This window comes from Muntiacus reevesi, chromosome 2, assembly GCF_963930625.1.
Source record: "Muntiacus reevesi chromosome 2, mMunRee1.1, whole genome shotgun sequence".
In the NCBI taxonomy this organism is placed as follows: Eukaryota; Metazoa; Chordata; class Mammalia; order Artiodactyla; family Cervidae; genus Muntiacus; species Muntiacus reevesi.
In genome coordinates, this window is record NC_089250.1 from 277,892,173 (window position 1) to 277,906,788 (window position 14,616).

Genomic DNA, 14,616 nt, shown 5'->3' on the forward strand with positions numbered 1-14,616 from the left:
GTGGGGCGGTCGTAAAGAATCCGCCTGTGAATGCAGGAGATGCAAGAGACCCAGGTTCAACACCCGGGTTGCAAAGATCCCCTGGAGAAGGAAATGGCAACCCGTTCCAGTACTCTTGCCTGGAGAATCCCATGGACAGAGAAGCCTGGTGGGCTACAGTCCACGGGGTCGCAAAGAGCTGGACACGACTGAGCAACTAACACTTGACTTGATAAATAAATAGACAAATAAATATATGGAATATAAGTTATAGTCACTCTTTTCCTCACTAATGTGTTTTCATAAGATTGATGTTATTTTTCCTTTGAAGTTTAGGTAAATTCACTCTGAAATACTGAACACTTTTATTTGTATTTATCTTGGGTTTCTCTGATCTTCTGGAAGCAGTGGCTTGATGGCTGATCCAACCTGGGAAACAAATATAGATCACATTGGATAATTAAAAATTGGATAGAATTCAAATTGGAGTAAGATGCAGGGAGCTCAGCCCAGTGCTCTGTGACAACCTAGAGTGGTGGGATGGGGCGGGAGGCAGGAGGGAAGTTCAGGAGGGAGGGGACACATGTATACCTGTAGCTGGTTCAGGTAGATGCATGACTGAAACCAACATAATATTGTAAAGCAATTATCCTTCAATTTAAAATAAATAGCTTTTTAAAATAAAAATAAATTTAAAAGGAAAGATGAAATCACACAAAAACTTTAAATAAGACACGACTGGGCAACTTCTAGGTCACTATTTCCTCAAATATCACTCTTCCTTGGCTCTCTCTTTTTCATCCTCAGACTGCCAATTAATCATGTAAAGAATCTCCTTTCTGTGTCCCACAAGTCTCTGAGACTTTTCCCCATGGGTGTTCTATTTTTTCTCTTCTGAGGACTTCAATCTGGGTATATTTACCTTATGTCCAGTTTATTGTTTTTGTCTTCTGCACTGTTCCAACCCCCCATGACCATGAAGTCCGAGTTCAGAAATCATTAGGATCCAATACCATGAGAGGTCATTGTCAGAAAAACCATCTTGTCTGAAAGATGTCTTCAGTGACTGAATCACAAATTTCAGGGAAGTCAGAAAAGCCACCGTCTGCTAAGCAAGACTTGGAAAGTTAGCTCATCTCTCTTGGGACAGAAAGAATAGGTCACACCAGGTCTCTGAGTAATGCCTCTTGGCCACATGCTCTCCGGAGATTCTATCAGAGTCTGCTTAAGGGGGAATGCCCATTTTCTTCTGAATCTCATTTGCAAAGACTGTGGGTGTTAAGGTGGCCAGTCAGCTTTCTAAATCAGCATAGTCCAGCAAAGACACAGCATAAACCACAAACAGTAGCCACTGAGGCACTTTTACACGTTCACACTAAAAAAAAAAACAAAAAGTGATGGAAATTAATTATACTTATGTTTCATTTAACCCAGTCTATTTTTTAATTGAAGGAGTATTGCTTTAGAGAACTCTGTCATTTTCTGTCAAACACCAACATAACCCAGTCTATTTTAAAATGGTGTCTTTTCAGCATAAGACATGACCAGCAAGATAGCTGACACTCTTTCTCACATCATGTCTTCAAGGTCCAGGGAGTATTTTATCACCAGACGCGCATCACGATTGGGCTTCCCAGGTGGCTCAGTGGTAAGGAACTCGCCTGGAAATGCAGGAGCCGCAGGGGACGTGGGTTTGATCCCTGGGTTGGGAAGATCCCCTGGAGGAGGGCATGGCAACCCACTCCAGTATTCTTGCCTGGAAAATCCATGGACAGAGGAGCCTGGCGGGCCACAGTCCATGGGGTTGCAAAGAGTCAGACGCGACTGAGCGACTGAGCGCGCGCACACATGCGCACTTCTGATTGAGACAGGCTATGTCAGCTATCAATAGCCTCCTTAGGGTGGCAGCCGCCACGCTGGGCGGAGCATCTCTAAGCCCACCCTCGGTATCCAGGTGAGCGGGGGTCGCCTTCACTCAGCACGTCTGCCTCGGTCTGTGCCTCTTCGTCTCTTCTGTCTCGCTCAGTCTGACTTCATGCAAATTCTCTGTCTCCTTTTTTTCCTCTCTGTCTCCATCAATGGGTCTGGAAGGTCTCTGTGTGTCATTATGTCCCCAAGAACGCCAGGGACACCTCTCATAATCCTCCCTGGGTTAAAAAGCTTAGAACAGGACTTCCGGGGTGGTCCAGGGGTTAAGAATCCGCCGGCCAGTGCAGGGGATGCGGGTTTGGTCCCTGATCCGGGAAGATTCCACATGCTGCAGGGCAGCTAAGCCCGTGTCCCACAGCTACTGAAGCCTGTGTGCCTGGAGCCTTCCCCAGTGGCTTCCCTGGTGGTTAAGAATCCACCCGCCAATGCAGGGGACACGGGTTCGATCCCTGGTCCGGGAAGATTCCACACGCCGTGGAAGCAACTAAGTCACAACTACTGAAGCCCGCGTGTCTGGAGCCTGCGCTCTACAGTGAGAAAAGCCCTTGCTCGCCACAACTAGACAAAGCCCGCAGACGATAGTGAAGGCCTATCGCAGCCAAAAATAAATAAATCAGTTGATTTTAGGGAAAAAGCTTTAAACCACCCATCTAAGTCCCAAAGAGGACCAGGGCCAGCGTGGCATGCTCACACGTGACCACAAGCCCTGGGAACATCAGCCCGGCACATTTCCGCGTGAGCGCAAGCCCCGGGGGTCCGTCGAGCCCATCCCCGATTGCTCACCATCAACTAGGAGCACCTGGAAGTCCTTGCAGGGGCGGCTTCCCAAGCCCAGGGAGAAGCCAGCCCAGGGGGCATGCTCGTCCCCACCGGTGGGGGGGGGGGGGGGGGGGAGGGGAGCGAACCAGGCCAGGCGTGCGCGTCCTGTTCAGTGGAGCCGGACTCGACAGACAAACACGTAGGGTGTGATGCCCAGAAGCTTAACACCAAGTATGTTTTTTGGTTTCCCTGTTGGTTTTGTTGCAGTGAAAAGGAAAAAAAAAAAGGAGTGATTTTTTTTTCTCTTTCCCTTTCCTGAAAACAAAGAAAATAAAGAGAAGAGTGAGCAGCAGACCTGAACATTCCATAGCCTTTTTTTCTAACTTTGCTCCTAACTCTGAGTGTCTGTAACTAAGTCTGCGTCTCTGCCCCCAGCTCTGCAGGAGCTACACTTCGCCCCTGTTTTCCTTGGACTCTGTGCTAAATACATCCCCTAGCTGCTGTTTACCCTTCCAAACCCTGCCACTTGTCGTTACATGTCAGAAAGAAGACGGCAGAGCCACCAAGCTGCCAGACTCCATTACTGGGTTACTGACACCCGTCGATGACTGTCTTTGAAACAATGCAAGAAGAAGTTAAGACCCTATCATCTTCACTCCTCATCACCGACCCCTGCAAGCCCTTGTCTTATATAAGCCCCTAGACTCCTCTTGGGAGTGTGGGGGGCACAGTTCTGGAGGCACAAGCTGACTGCGTTCCCCTCTCTGCCAGCTGAGAATAAAAGCGACCTTTCTATTTCCTCCAAACTGTCTGCATATTTTTTTCATTTGGCTCCGCTGGGCCAAGAAGGCCAAGATTTTGGCCGGCAACAGTTTTCTCTCGAGAAGGGAAGTAACTCCTTTCCTTGAGGTTTTGTTTCTCCTCCCTGCCAACACCATCCGCAGGGAGGGACGTTTCATAGCAGATGTTCCAACTGCTCTGCAAGTAAACTGCTGCTCACTTAGCTAAGAGAGTTTCCCTGGTGGCTCAGTGGTGAAGAATCCACCTTCCAATGCAGGAGATGTGGATTCGATCCCTGGGTTGTGTAGATCCCCTGGAGAAGGAAATGGCAACCCAGTCCAGTATTCTTGTCTGGAGAATCCTATGGACAGAGGAGCCTGGCGGGCTATAGTCCATGGGGTCACAAAAGAGTCAGGCATGACTGAGCGATTCAGCAACAACAACATGCAAAATGGTTTTGCCCAGGGTCAGCACTGGGGGCTTCTCTGGCGGCTCAGATGATTAAGAATCTGCCTGCAGTGCAGGAGAGCTGAGTTCAATCCCTGGGTCAGGAAGATCCCCTGGAGGAGGAAATGGCAAGCCACTCCAGTATTCTTGCCTGGGAATTCCCATGGACAGAGGAGCCTGGCAGTTCCTGGGGTCGCAAAAAGTCTAGGATATGACTTAGCAACTAAACAACAATGCTTATCTGAAACACCATCCACCACCTATGGGTAATTTGGGTTTTTTCGTAAGTAAATTTTATTTCCTAGACTGGTTTTAGGTTCACAGCAAAACTGAGCAGAAGGGGAATTCCCTGGAGGCCCAGTGGTTAGGACTCTGCACTCTCACTGCTGAGGGGCCTGGGTTGGCCCCTGGTTGGGAACTAAGATCCCACAAGCTGCACAGTACGGAAAAGAGTGGGGTGATGATCAGAAGATGCCAAGGTTTCTCATACACCGCCTGCCCCCCCACGACAGGCATAGCATCCCCCATTATCAGAGGCTGGCACCAGGCTGGTGCATGTGCTACAACTGGTGAACCCACAGTGGCATCAGAACCCCCCAAAGCCCATGGTTCACACTAGGGCTCAGCCTTGGTGGACAAATGCATAATGCCGTGAATCTGCCACTACAGACCCGTACAGGGTAGCTTCACTCTCCAAAAATGCCTCTGCTCCCTATGTTCATTCCCTCCCCGCTCCCTAACCCCTGGCAGCCCCGATCCTTTTACCATATCCATAGTTTTTCCTTCTCCAGAAGGTCGTGGAGTTGGAATCATATGGCGTGTAGCCTATTCAGACTGACTGCTTCCACTGGGTAACAAGCACTTAAAGTTTCTCTGTGTCTATATGCAAGCCCTGCTATCTTTACAATGGATGACCAACAGGCCCTACTGTGGGGCCCAGGGAACTCTGCTCAGTGCTGGGTGGCAGCCTGGATGGGAAGGGAGCCGGGGGCAGAGTGAACACCTGTATATGGATAGCGAGTCCCCTTGCCATTCACCTGAAACTATCACCGCATTGTGCATCAGCTACACCCCAAGACAAAATAAAAAGCTTTAAAAAAAAATAAAGTTCCTCCATGCTTTTTCACGAGTTTGCTAGCTCCTATCTCTTTAGCACAGAATACTATACTGTGGTTGCACCTCTGTTTATTCATCTGTTCACCGGCTGATCAGCATCTTGGTTGCTTCCGACTTTGGGCAGCTATGAAAAAAGCAGCTGCTATACACATTTGAAGTTGAAACTCCCAGAAAATAATAGCAAACGAAGCAACAGACAAAGGATTAATCTCAAAAATATACAAGCAACTCCTGAAGCTCAATTCCAGAAAAATAAATGAAATGACCCAATCAAAAAAATGGGCCAAAGAACTAAACAGACATTTCTCCAAAGAAGACATACAGATGGCTAACAAACACATGAAAAGATGCTCAACATCACTCATTATCAGAGAAATGCAAATCAAAACCACAATGAGGTACCATTACACGCCAGCCAGGATGGCTGCTATCCAAAAGTCTACAAGCAATAAATGCTGGAGAGGGTGTGGAGAAAAGGGAACCCTCTTACACTGTTGGTGGGAATGCAAACTAGTACAGCCACTATGGAGAACAGTGTGGAGATTCCTTAAAAAACTGGAAATAGAACTGCCATATGACCCAGCAATACCACTTCTGGGCATACACACTGAGGAATCCAGATCTGAAAGAGACACGTGCACCCCAATGTTCATCACAGCACTGTTTATAATAGCCAGGACATGGAAGCAACCTAGATGCCCATCAGCAGATGATGGATAAGGAAGCTGTGGTACATATACACAATAGAGTATTACTCAGCCATTAAAAAGAATTCATTTGAATCAGTTCTAATGAGATGAATGAAACTGGAGTCCATTATACAGAGTGAAGTAAGCCAGAAAGACAAACACCAATACAGTATACTAACGCATATATATGGGATTTGAAAAGATGATAACGATAACCCAATATGCAAAACAGAAAGAGACACAGATGTACAGAACAGATTTTGGGATTCTGTGGGAGAAGACAAAGGTGGGATGTTCTCAGAGAAGAGCATTGAAACAAGTATACTATCAAGTGTGAAACAGCTCACCAGCCCAGGTTGGATGCATGAGACAAGTGCTCAGGGCTGGTGCACTGGGAAGACCCAGAGGGATGGGATGGGGAGGGAGGTGGGAGGGGGGATCGGGATGGGGAACATATTTAAGTCCATGGCTGATTCGTGTCAATGTATGACAAAAACCACTACAATATTGTAAAGTAATTAGCCTCCAACTAATAAAAATAAATGAAAAAAAAAAAAAGTTGAGGCTCCCATTCTTTGACCACCTGATGCAAAGGCCTGACTCATTGGAAAAGACCCTGATGCTGGGAAAGATTGAAGGCAGGAGGAGAAGGGGACAACAGAGGACAAGATGGTTGGATGGCATCACCGACTCGATGGACACAAGTTTGAGCAAGCTCCAGGAGTTGGTGATGGACAGGGAGGCCTGGCGTGCTGCAGTTCATGGGGTCGCAAAGAGTCGGACACAACTGAGCGACTGAACAGCAACAATACACATCTGTGTGCAGCTTTTTCGTGAAGACATATTTTCAGTCCATTCACGTAAATACCAAGGAGCACGACTGCTGGATCACATGGGAAGCAGGGTTAGTTTTCTAAGAAGCTGTGGGTCTTTCATCAAAGCGGCTGTCCCATTTTGCATTTCCCAACAGCGAAGAATGAGAGTTTCTCTCACTCCACATTTCTCACCAGCATTTGGCTTCCTCAGCGTTTTGGATTTTGGCCACTCTGAGTAGATGTGTAATGGAAACTTATTCCTTGAAATATTGAAAGACATGCAGAGTGTGGACTGAGAAGTCAGACGGAATGAGATTTTCCTCTGCTCCTGTCTCCACCATGACCTCAGACACATTGCTTGCCCCATGAACTTTCCTAAATGTGAGCTCATCAGTTCCGTTTCTTCAGAAGCCAGTTAACCACTATTTACACATTGCCTGCCATGTGCTCGGCGTCTGGCACACAGGAGTGAACAAAACAGGTAGGTCCCTGTGCCCAGAGCTTCCATCCAACCAGGGACAGACTCAAAGAGCTAACCATCAGTTATTTAATGATGCTGTGATATTAAACAGACAGACAGAGCGTAGCACTCACCACTGTAACTGCAAGTCAACCCTGAGACCCCAGTGTCTTAACACAACGGAAATTGTTTTCTCACTTATGCAAATAACCAAGGTGAGTTTTCCTGGGTGAAGTTTTAATTTCCTCCCTAGGAGTTTTCAGGAACTACAGGTCACTTCCATCTGTGGCCCGACCGTCTTCATGGGCAGCAGTGCCCTCTGCCTCCAACAGAAGGCAAGAGAAAGAGAGGGTGCGTCCACCGGTAAACGGCTGGCCTGGAAAGGATACGTGTTATTTCTGCCCAAATTTCTTGGCTGCACATACTTACTAAGGTCACAAGCAGATACACCTGAGACCCGACAGTAGGTTCCCTTGTGAGTCGCCCCCTCCCAGAGAGACCGCACCACTGTGAAAGGGGGAACGCATGCTTTCCTGGGAACGGCCAGACGAGCTCTGCCTCGTGTGGCAAGTAATCTAAAGAAGAAACACACGGGAGGGCGGATGGCAAAGGAGCATGTTCCTATGACCCCGCCAACCGAGGCATTGGGCTTCCCTGGTGGCTCAGATGGTAAAGAAGCTGCCTGCCAATGCAGGATACACGGGTTCCATCCCTGGGTCGGGAAGATCCCCTGGAGGAGGGCATGGCAACCCGCTCCAGAATTCTTGCCTGGGAAAATCCCATGGACAGAGGAGACCGGCGGGCTGCAGTCCATGGGGTTGTAAAGAGTCGGACAAGATGAACGAGTGAACAACAGCAACAGCTCTTGTAGAATATGCACCTTAGGCGCATTACCTCCCTAGGGAGGCGTACCTGGTGCCTCTCTTGCTGCTGTTGTTCAACCAGTTGGGTGTCTCTTAAAGACCCCAATCTTTTGAAACATGCAAATTAACGGAGCTCCCAGCCTAGTGAGGAAGACACACATCACAGCTCTCCAGTAGTCACATGATTTCAGCGGTGATGAATAACCACTAGTAGCATTAGATTTTTTTTTCTTTTTTTTTCACACATCAACCTCAAAAAGCTCAGTAATGTGTCTCAACAGGATGTCTATTTCTCACCCCTTCCGTAGGGGTGTCTCCAGGTCTGCAGTTGGGCTCCCTCCCACAGGGTGACCCGTGCTCCCAGGATTCTTCCAAATTTGGGGCTTTGGCATCCACTAAGACCTCTCTGCTACCAGAGAGGCAAAGGAGAATGAGAGTGAAAATGACGCATCCTTTTCTTGAAGAAGAAGAAGAAGAAGAAAAAAAAAAAAAAGCTGAGCAGCACGTATCACGTGTGCTCTGGTTGCAGTGATGAGGATCAGTCACGAGTTTCCAGGAGTGTAAGAAAGGCTGGAAATACCGCGCCGGGTAGGACCGCTGCCTCCACTGATAACACAGCGCAACAGGTTGTGGCCCAGCAGTTAAGACTCCGCCCTCCAGCGCAGGGGGCGGGGGTTCAACGCCTGGTTGGCGAACTACCATCCCGCGATCCCACGTGCCAGGAGGCCAAAGAATCAAATAAACAATGCACAGTGCATACCAGAGAAGCCATGAAAGTCGCTCTCAGGAGCTCTGAAGGAAACAGTGGCCCTGGCTCTGGCTTCAGAGGGGACTTGACCTTGACTGCCCACCCCAGGGAAGGCCCCTGGGTGATACTGAGCTTTCGTAGGCGTGGGAAGACAGATCAGCTGTCAACACGGGGAAGCAGGGCAGAGGGCCGGGGAGAAGTTTGGCAGAACCTTGACTGCAGCCCCGGGTCAGGAACTAATTTTACTGGTGGTTCTAAGAAGGAGGTGGGAAAACATCACAGAGAAGCATCAATGAAGACTAAACGTGTAAATAAGCACTTCCTAAAAGGTCATGTAAAGACTTGGGATTGTATCTTTAGGATAACGGGAAAGGTTTCGTTTTATCTTATTTTACATATATTTTAAAAAATAATTATTGAACGTATTTATTTTGGTCTCATGGAGTTTTAGTTGCCGTGAGAGGACTTAGGTGCACCACGGCAATGTGGAATCTTGGTTCCCCGACCAGGGATCGAACCCATGTCCCATGCATCGGCAGGCAGGGTCCTAAGCACTGGGAAGTCCCGGAGAAGGTTTTAAATGTAAGTCTGGCATAATCAGAATTTTGTCTAGGGCACATCCGTGCAGCCCCTTCATGGAGACAGAATCAGAAGAGACAACAAAAATAACAGCTTCGGAGACTTCCCTGGTGATCCAGTGGTTAAGACTCTACACTTCCAAAGCAGGGGGTGCGGGGTCAATACCTGTTCAGGGAACTAAATCCCACAAGCCACTTTGTGTGGACAGAAAAAAGAGGAAACAAGACAAAAAGCAGCTCACATTTTCACATATTCTGGGCACTGATAGGCCAGTCGCTGTTCTGAGTTCTGCATATGGATAGTTGGCTTAATTCTCAGAAGACTCAGTAAAGGAGTTTCCTTTAATAGATCCATTGTAGAGATGAGGGTAGTGGGGCTCAGAGGGGTAACTGATTGGATTGTGCTGTGCATCCAGTGAGTGGTGGAGCTGGCTTTCAACCTGAGAAGATCCTTTGTGGTCCCCTATTATTGTGATACTATATTTAGCAGTAATATATAATGTAAATGTACATTTTGTATTCATTAAAGAAAACAAAAATTGGGTGGATAGGCTGACTACTTAAGAAGCTCTTGTCGTCCAGGAAGGAGATGAGTTGCTTGGGGTAGGATAGTGACTATTAGAATGCCAGGGATTCCCAGGTGGCTTGGGGTAAACAATCCACGTGCCAGTACAGGAGACCCGGGTTTGATCCCTGGGTCGGGAAGATCCCCTGGAGAAGGAAATGGCAACCCACTCCAGTATTCTTGCCTGGGAAATCCCACGGACAGAGGAGCCTGGCGGGCTACAGTCCACGGGGTCACAAAATGTCAGACACAACTGAGCTACTGAGGACACACCCTCACACTCACACACACACACACACACAGAGAGATTCAAGACTGGGAAGTAAACTCAAAAGAAATGCTGATAGACGTTTGGTTTCCAAAAATGACTGACTAGGCTGTTTCAGGTTAAACTTCCCACTTGCAAAAGAAAAAACGAAACAAACAAAAAAACAGGGACAAGCCATAAAGAACATCTGCTTGCCGGCCCTGGAGCGTTTCCAAGGCAAGAGAGGATTTTTGGTTCTAAATTGTAAAAGGAGAAGGAAACCAAGACAGGGGGGTTTATCACTTGCACAAGTTTTACACGGACACTTGGCTGACTCTAGACAGTAGAAGCAGTGGAGGAGAGAGTGAAAAGCTGGATAGATGTTTTGGCCATCTCATTAAAATACAGAACTTTCAAATTGGGGTATCAAGCAGAGGGCTCCATCGTGGAGAAAGGACCCTATGAACATCCACGAAGGGCTGCATCCTGGGATGAAGGTGACTGGGCGTTAGCAAGACTCAAAAGGATAGAAACCCTAGTTTTAAACAATGAAGAGAACTGGCCTCTAGCCCATCTGCCTGCCAGAGGCAAACATCTATCCTCTCTGTTATTTTTTTTTTGTTTCATTGTGGACTTTTTGCAATGTTTTTTATATTCTTTTCCATCATGGTTTATCCCATGATATTGAACATAAGTCCCTGTGCTCCACGGTAGGATCTTGTTGTTTATCCAGTCTACATGGAAGCATTTGCATCCACTAACCCCAAACCCCCAGCCCATCTCTCCCCCAACCCCACCCCGCTGGCAACCACAGTCTGTTTGCTATGTCTGTGAGTCTGTCCCTGTCTGTAGATATGTTGATTTGCGTCAGATTTTAGGCTCCACATGTAAGTGATGTCCTATGCTCTTTGTCTTTCTCCCCGCTACTGTTTTTAACCTCCTCACCTTTGATCTAATCTCAACCGAGCAGCAGTGTCACCCTGTTAAACATAGCAACTCCCCCCACCTCCAGAATCGGGGCTACACCTGGCAGATAGCAGAAGGCGGACAGAGTCTTGACTGCCAAGGAACTAGGAATGCCGGCCAAGCTCATGCCTGGACTTTAGGCTGATCGACATGAGAGAAAATGACTTGCCAACGTTATGGCTGTCATTCTAGGAGATCACTGCCTTGCGAGGAAAACTCTGTAACAAGAAAAAGGTGGAGCCTATTAAAAAAATGATGAAGGGCCAAGCCAAGGAGCCTCCTGGTGGTGCAGTGGATGAGAACTTGCCTGCCAATGTGGGGGACTCAGGTTCGATCCCTGGTCTGGGAAGATTCCACCTGCCATGGAGCAGCTAAGCCTGCTTGCAGGAACCACTCAGCCCACACCTGGAGCCAGGGAGCTGGGACTACGGATGCCTGCGTGCCCTAGCGCCCGAGGGCCACAAACTACTGAAGCCCCTGGGCCCTAGAGCCCGGGCTCCACAAGGAGAGACTGGCCTCCCTCTCTGCAACAAGAGAAAGCCCACATGCCAGCAGCAAAGATGCAGTGCAGCCAAAAATAAATAAAATAAAAAATAGAGTGTGTACATCTCAAAAAATAATAATAAAAGCAAAAGAAAAGCTAGTCAAGAGCTAATTACTATGGCCTGTTTCATTATTCCTGGGAAATTATGGGATAAAATAGGACTCCGGTTTTGGGTAGAGGCATCTACTGAGAAGAGCAGCAGGCGCGCTCTCATCAGGAGAGGCATTTCCTGTTGACCCCCGGTCCCCAGAACGTTCCTGGTGGTCAAGGCTGGAGCTGAACAGGAAGGACGCCTCCACTCCCCAGACTCGGGAGGAGGCTGTCCCGTGAGACCCAGGTCGGGCTCCTATATGAGAGCGAAGGGCTGCAGCTTCTGCCACCAGTTCCCAATTGCCAGCCCTCAGGACGGAGGTGGGAGGGTGATGCACGGGTGTCAACCAGAGAGCTGAAGACGGCTCAGCTGAGGTGGCTGGTAGCCTTTCCATATACACCTGCGTTTGCATGAGAACCAGAATCATTCCTTCCTCACAAAAACAAAACAGAAAATAGAACTATCGTGTGATCCAGTGATCCCACCCCTGAGTCTGTTTCCAAAGGAAATGAAAGCTTGATCTTGAAGAGAGATGAAAACCCCTGTGTTCTTTGCAGCATTATTCACAATATTCACAAGAGAAGGAAACAACGTGTGTCTGCAGTGGAGTGCTGAGTCACGCAGCCTTGTCTGACTCTGTGACCCCAGGGACTGAGGCTCCTCTGTCCTTGGGTTTTTCAGGCAAGATTACTGGAGTGTGCTGCCATTTCCTCCCCCAGGAGATCTTCCCAAAGGAGGAATCGAACCCGCGTTTCCCCTGCTGAGCCATGGGGGAAGCCCTAGGTGTCTGGGGCTGCAGAGAATTAACTTCTATCTTGGGCTCCCTCTTGCGACCACAGAGAAGAAGTTCCCTTCCTGCGGGAAGGGAAGGGGAAAAAAATTTTTTTTTAATCTGACAAATTCATTTCTTTATTCAATAAGGATTTGTTGATCCTCTGTATATCAGGCACTCTTTGAGGCTCTTGAGGGCCATCAGTAGACCAAGACAAAACCCCACCCTCGAGGATCTTATCTTCTTGCGGAGGGAGTGTTGTTCAGTCTGTTAGTTGAGTCTCTTTGTGACCTCATGGACTGCAGCAGGCCAGGCCTCCCTGTCCATCACCAACGCCCGGAGCTTGCTCAAACTCATGTCCATTGAGTCGGTGATGCCATCCATCCTTCTCATGCTCTGTCGTCCCCTTCTCCTCCTGCCTTCAATCTTTCCCAGCATCAGGGTTTTTCCAATGAGCTGGCTCTTTGCATCAGGTGGCCAAAGTATTGGAGCTTCAGCTTCAGCCCTTCCAATGAATATTCAGGGGTTGATTTCCTTTAGGATTGACTGACTTGGTCATCTTGTTGACCAAGGGACTCTCAAGAGTCTTCTCAATAAGTAAATTCATAGTCTGCTCGAAGAGGAAAAATGATTTGGAAAAACGAGAAGGTGGAGGGGAGGTCTGGGAGATCTACATTGCCTGGCGGGGGGGGCAGGGGGCAGACTGAGATGTTTATACAGTGGTCTGGGGAGGAGGAGTTAAGGATGTGCATTTGAGCAAGCGTTAGAGAGACGAACTGGGTCACTCTGCATCGGGAGAGCACGGCTCCAAGCGGAGGGGCAGTGGGAGCAACGGCTGTGCAGCAGCTCATTCAGAGACCCGCAGGGAGCCCAGGTGGCTGCTGGGGAGAGGGAAGTGCAGGGGTTAGTTCAGAGAGGCCAAGGCTGGAGGCAACAGTCACAGAGTCACTGCAATCAGCCCAAAGTGAGGTGGAAAGTGACGAGGGCGACTCTAAACTGAAGACCTCCTGGAGTGTGGAGCCAAGTGGGCCTTAGGAAGCATCTCTACGAACAAAGCCAGTGGAAGTGATGGAATTCCAATTGAGCTATTCCAAATCCAAGCTGCTAAAGTGCTGCACGCAATATGGCAGCAAATTTTGAAAAACTCTGCAGTGGCCACAGGACTGGAGAAGGTCAGTTTTCTTTCCAATCCCAAAGCACCAGAGTGCTTCCTTTGAGAGATTATCCTTCAGGGCAAAGACGAGGACCACGTTGTGGGCTCAGAGCTCCCATCCCTTCCTCGCTCACATTGGCTCTGGTTTCTCTTCTCTCTGCTTTGTCTTCTGTGTAGGATTTCCTGTTAAGCGTGAATTGAGTTGCACTCCCTGCCCTCCATCCCCCCAAAAGGCAGTGAGTGTAAATACCAAGAGCTAGGGCTTCCCTGGTCGCTCAGCTGGCATAGAACCCACCTGCAGTGCAGGAAACCCAGTTTGATCCCTGGGTCAGGAAGATTCCCCTGGAGAAGGGATAGGCTACCCACTCCAGTATTCATGGTCTTCCCTGGTGGTTCAGACGGTAAAGAATCCGCCTGGAATGCAGAAGACCTGGGTTCAATGTCCGGGTTGGGAAGATCCCCTGGAGAAGGAAATGGCTACCCACTTCAATATTCTTGCCTACGAAGAATATTGAATCCCCACAGACAGAAGAGCCTGGCAGGCACAGTCCATGGGTTCACAAAGAGTCGGACATGACTGAGTGACTAAGGGCACACACACACACACACACAAAGAAAGAAAAAAAAGGAAAGAGAAAAAATCAAAGTGAAAATGCCTGCCTGTCCAGGTGAGACATACCCATTCTGCGTGGCTCAGAGGGGATCCCAGGAGCCTCGAGGTTATGCTCTCTTCCTAGCTGTGTGGCTGTCATGCTACCAACAAAATGGGTTGACGTTTGTCCCACCGGCTAGATCTGAACACATCTCTAGCATCTGGACACACAAGCCATTTCCTGTCAAACTCCATTCACAGCCACAATGCCACACCCAGGTTTGCTTAAACCCCATCCTTACCCATGGCTCTGTTGCCTGAAAAGAAGCTCTAAGATGCCTCTCAGACTTCAGACCCTGGGAGAGCTGGCCCGCCCACCTCTCCAGCCTCGTCCTCCAGAACACCCCTTCCCTTGCTCCCACCAGCCACCACCCCCACACACACACATATTGGTTCAGTCTGCTTCTCCCAGTCTAAGCTTGTCCCTGCCTCAGGACCTTTGCATAGGCTGTTATTTCTACCC